Source organism: Nicotiana tabacum, chromosome 16 (genome assembly GCF_000715075.1).
Source record: "Nicotiana tabacum cultivar K326 chromosome 16, ASM71507v2, whole genome shotgun sequence".
NCBI lineage: Eukaryota > Viridiplantae > Streptophyta > Magnoliopsida > Solanales > Solanaceae > Nicotiana > Nicotiana tabacum.
The window spans coordinates 35,359,786-35,365,545 of record NC_134095.1 but is presented as its reverse complement, the minus strand read 5'-3'; positions in this window follow the sequence as shown (position 1 = coordinate 35,365,545).

Sequence of the window (5,760 nt, the reverse complement as noted above, 5' to 3'; positions counted from 1 at the left end):
TGGACCGGGTACAGGGGTGAAATTTGGGCCTGGTTTTGGTCAAAATCAAGACGGCCCAGTTCCGATCTGGTCCAATTTTCACTCCTTTCTAAAAACCAATTTTCACTCCTTTCTTTTAATTCCTAAAAACCAAAATTCCTAAATTAAATTTTAAAACCAAGCTTATTTTAAAAAGATATTAATTAACCCTTAACAATAATTAACACACAAGATCAAACAAAAATAAAATCACACAATTAAACAATAAAAATGACAAAGCTACCAAAATTCCTATTTTTGTGATTTTCATTCTTAAAAATAGGACATGGTTTAATTAATTCAAAAATGCACAATTAAATCCTAAATATGCATGCAACATATATTTTGTATTTTTCTTAATTAAAGTAGAAATAAACATGCACAGACAAAATACAAATAAATCACAAACAACACAAAACCATTTTATTTTGAATTTTTGGGAGTAGTTCTCATAGGGCAAAAATCATGTGCTCACAGCTGCCCCTCTTTGTCCGAAAACACAAAGAGTTTTCGTGCAAAGATAAAGTGAGCGGATACGAGCGATTTTTGCCCGTTGGAATACTCCGTGTGAAGCATTTTTGAAAAGATTAACCGAACCTTTGCTTCAAAGTTTTCCTACATATCCATGGCTAAAAGGGAATCAGGTTAATGTAGTTCGGAAAGTTTTGGTAGCTGGGACTACCATGGGACTGCAATGTTGTTGTTACTACCGTTGCATGCTGTTACTACTGCTTTCCGACCTCCTTATTACACCGGGCCAAAAGAAAACAAGAAGCTAGACTAAACTGGGGATTACAACATCTTATCTATTTTCAACTTGCTCTTGTAGTCTTCCTTCTGATTTCTGCGAATTCATGCTGGGGGGTATTTTTGTTGTAACCCTCCGCATTACTGACCTCTGATTTGATCTTGAAATGTATTCCTCTGTTCTGCAGGCGAGCTCCTGACTTTAACAAATTAAAAAGTAACGCCTCCGTTCTACGGATGGGCTCCTGACTCCAACTTGACTTTAAAAGATAATACGGCCTCCATTCTCCAGGCGGGCTCCTGACTTCAACGACTTCTTAAAAATATAATACCTTCATTCTCCAGGCGGGCTCCTGATTTCGTCTGCAACTTGCAATGATAACAACCTCCATTTTACAGGCGGACTCCTGACCTCTCTAACTTAAAATTATAACAACCTTCGTTCTATAGGCGGGCTCCTGACTTCAACAGCAACTTGAAATTTAACGACCTCCATTCTACAAGCGGGCTCCTGACTTTAACTACTTAAATTATAACAACCTCCGTTCTACAGGCGGGCTCCTGACTCCTTTGACTTAAAATCATAACAACCTCCATTCTCCAGGCGGGCTCCTGACTTCACTACTTCCCAAAACATAATAACTCCATTCTACAGGCGGGCTCCTGACTTCGACTTGAAATTGTAACAACCTCCGTTCTACAGGCGGGCTCCTGACTTCATCAACTTAAGATTTAACAACCTCCATTCTACAGGCGGGCTCCTGACTTCTTCAACTTAAAATATAACAACCTCCGTTCTACAGGCGGGCTCCTGACTTTAACTACAACTTAGAATGTAATACCTCCATTCTCCAGGCGGGCTCCTGACTTCTTCAACTTAAAATATAACAACCTCCATTCTACAGGCGGGCTCCTAACTTCTTCAACTTAAAATATAACAACCTCCGTTCTACAGGCGGGCTCCTGACTTCGACTTGAAATTGTAACAACCTCCGTTTTACAGGCGGCTCCTGACTTCAGCTACTTCTTAAAAATATAATACCTCCATTCTCCAGGCGGGCTCCTGATTTCAACAGTAACTCAAAATGTAATACCTCCATTTTTCAGGAGGGCTCCTGGCTTCGACTATTTCTTAAAGACATAACACCTCCATTCTCCAGGCGAGCTCTTGACTTCAACAACTTCTTAAAAAAAATATAATACCTCCATTCTCCAGGCGGGCTCCTGACTTCAATAAACAATTTAGAGATAATACCTCCATTTTCCAGGCGGGCTCCTGACTTCGACAATTTCTTAAAAACATAACACCTCCATTCTCCAGGCGGGCTCCTGACTTCAACCTTCTCAAGAAATATAACACCTCCATTTTTCAGGTGGGCTCCTGACTTCAATAAACAATTTAGAGATAATACCTGCATTTTCCAGGCGGGCTCCTGACTTCGACAATTTCTTAAAAATGCATTTTATTGTTGTTGCTCCTTCCTACCTTCTGAACCATTTTCCTTCTAACTTGAAATTATCTTTTTTAGAACTTCTTCCCTCTAAACTGGTGTTTCATTCCTCTGAAAACTGTTGGGGATAACACCGGTGTTTTATTCAAAAATATGTTATTTTCCTTCTTCAAAGACTACTTCCTTTAAAGCTGGCGCTTTCCTTCCACTGGAACTACTTCCCTCAAACTGGTGTTTTCACTTCTGTCGGGGATAACACTGCTGGGGAATTATCTTCCTTCTTTAAGACTAGTTACTTTCCTCCTTTTAACAATGGTGGGGATGGCACTGATTCAGAGACCACTACCCTTAAAACTCGGGTTATCTTGCTTCTTCCAAGATTGCTTTCTTTAAAACTTGTATTGCCTTCTCCCGTAAACTGCTGGGGATTCCACTTCCTTCAAAACTTGTGTTATCTTCCATCTTCCCCAAGTGGCTATCTGATTTCAAGAAAATTTTCGCAATGAGAGAAAATTTTCTGCCCCAGTTTGATAATCTTCTTTGTGGCCATGTCTTCCCGCTGTCAATAACATTTCTTTTCCTTGCTTCAAATCAAAGAAAAATTTGTTAGTTTAAAACGTGGTGAGTGGTCGTGCCACTCCTGCTGGGGATGGCTTTTCCCTTCTTCCTTTCCCTATTTTGCGCTTTATTACAAAACTTGCTGGGGATGATATTATTTGCTGGGGATGATATTCCTGCCGGGGATGGTTTTTCTTTTCTCTTCCTTCCCCGCTCTGTGTTGTCCGGCCATCGCGGAACTTGGTCGATAATCTGTCGAAGTTGTTCCTGCATCTCGCAAATCTGCTGGGGATCCTCTTGGAATTTGGTCCATAACTTTTCAACTGTTGTTTTTTCTGTTTTTCTCCAACTTCCCCTGGAAATTCGGTCCTCTTGGAATCTAGACCCATTTATCATTTGGTCTTGCGACAAACTTCTTTTCGCTTTGTCGCCTTATCTTTGGCCCGTCCTATCCACATTGTGTTTTTGCACCATCTTGGCAACTGGTAATAATCTCTGAAAAATCCTTTTCAAAACAAACTATTGGGGATATAAAGTCTTTAGACCAAGAAATGAAAAAGTGCTTATTTCAAAAGATAGAAAAAGAAGAAATCATTCCGAACAAATGTTGGGGAAAAGGAAAGAAAAGAACTTATCTGAATGATATAACCGATCCCAACGATCATGTCGTGCATTCTAGATTAATCCACCCAGTCTACTTGTATCAATCAATCTTTCGGAAGGCCTCAACTTGCTGGGGATAAACAGGCACTCAACTCTTTGCCAAATGCGGATCCTTTCCGCCAATCTTGTCTTATTGCCTCATAGTGCCCTTCGAGGGGTTTTCACTAATAAGACTCTCTCATTTCTCTTAACTCCCATCGACTTATGGTGCCTGTGAAGTTTTTCACCGATAAGACTTTCTCGTTTTATTTCTCTCAACTTACGTCGCCTTAGCCTGTGGAGGTTTTCACCGATAAGACTCTCTCATTTTATTTTATTTTTCTAGTTGGGGATCGGAGTGTTACCGATATGACTCTCTCTGCTAGGGATTCTTTCGGCTATCAATTCATTTCTAGCTTATGATCCTCATTTCTGCTGGGGATCAGAGTGTTATTCCCGACTTCCGTTTGCATGACTTGGCACTTCTTGGATACTGATCGAGAGGTCTTTTTTGGACATCAATATGGGTTTTTGTGTATGGCTAAAAGAAAAAGGATAAAAGGTTCAAAATAATTTTGATGGGTAAAACAGTACAACTCTTGAAATCAAACTTCCTTTACAACTTCTGCCCCAGTTTCTTACTTGGGGATTTTTATTATTATTTTTTCTTTTTACACTATGTTACACTATGACCGAGCCTGAGGCGCCTACGTATCCTTCTTTGAGGAATCAGGTCAAACGTAGTTCCCAGTTCTTTTGTTTTTCTTGTGACTTTTCTTTTGTCTTTATTATCATTATTTTTCTCTTCTCTTTTTCTTTCATTTTCATTACTGATTCCAAAAGAGGGGTATGAAAGAATAGATAAGGCTCAAAAGGGGAAACAAAGGTTACAGTGTTTGGATAGAAGAAAGAATTGCCTCCGTTATTTCATTCTCCGATAAATGCCAAGTACAAACAGACAACGATTACAATCAAAAGAAATCATACATAATATCTCTTAACTGCGTCCGAATTGATAGCATTGTCGATGCATTTTCCTTCGATATCTGTTAAACATAAAGCGACATTGGATAACACTCTGGTCACAATAAACGGCCATTGCCAATTCGGGGCGAACTTGCCCTTTGCTTCGGCCTGATGTGGCAAGATTCGTTTCAGCACCTGCTGTCCTACTTCAAATTTCCTGGGATGCACCTTTTTATTATATGCTCTTGCCATCCTCTTCTAATACAACTGGCCATGACGTACTGCTGCCAATCTCTTTTCATCAATCAGGCTCAACTGCTCCAAACGGGTTTTAACCCACTCGTCATCATTAATCTCAGCTTCGGCGACAATCCGAAGGGATGGAATTTCAACTTCCGCCGGTATCACTGCTTCAGTTCCGTATACCAACGAATAAGGAGTTACACCTACTGAAGTACGAATAGTAGTGCGATAACCCAACAATGCAAATGGTAATTTTTCATGCCATTGTCTCGAACCTTCTACCATCTTTCGAAGTATCTTCTTTATGTTTTTGTTGGCTGCCTCAACTACTCCATTCGCCTTAGGACGATATGGGGTGGAATTGCGGTGTGTAATCTTAAACTGCTGACATACCTCTTTCATCAAATTGCTGTTAAGATTAGCACCATTATCTGTGATGATCACCTTTGGGATCCCAAATCTACAGATGATATGGGAATGAACAAAATCTACCACTACCTTCTTGGTTAACGACTTGAAAGTTTTAGCTTCAACCCACTTAGTGAAATAATCGATGGTCACCAGAATGAACTTATGACCGTTGGTAGCTACCGGCTCAATAGGTCAAATGACATCCATGCCCCAGGCAACAAATGGCCATGGTGCTGACATTGTATGCAATTCTGTCGGTGGAGAATGAATCAGATCTCCGTGTATCTGACACTGATGGCATTTCCGCACGAAACTAATACAATCACGCTCCATAGTGAGCCAATAGTACCCTGCTCGAAGAATCTTCTTCGCCAATACATATCCGCTCATATGTGGCCCACAAACTCCAGCATGTACCTCTATCATAACTATCGTGGTTTGACTAGCATCTATACATCTCAGCAATCCCAAATCTGGTGTTCTTTTGTACAACACTGCTCCACTGAGGAAAAATCCATTTGCCAATCGCCGAATGACTCTCTTTTGATCTCCGGTGGCCTGCTCCGGGTATATTCCCATCCTGAGGTATTCCTTGACATCATAAAACCATGGCTCGCCATCCATTTCTTCCTCTATCATGTTGCAATAAGCATGCTGATTACGAACCTGGATATGCAACGGGTCAACATGAATTTTGTCTAGGTGGTGCAACATCGATGCTAAG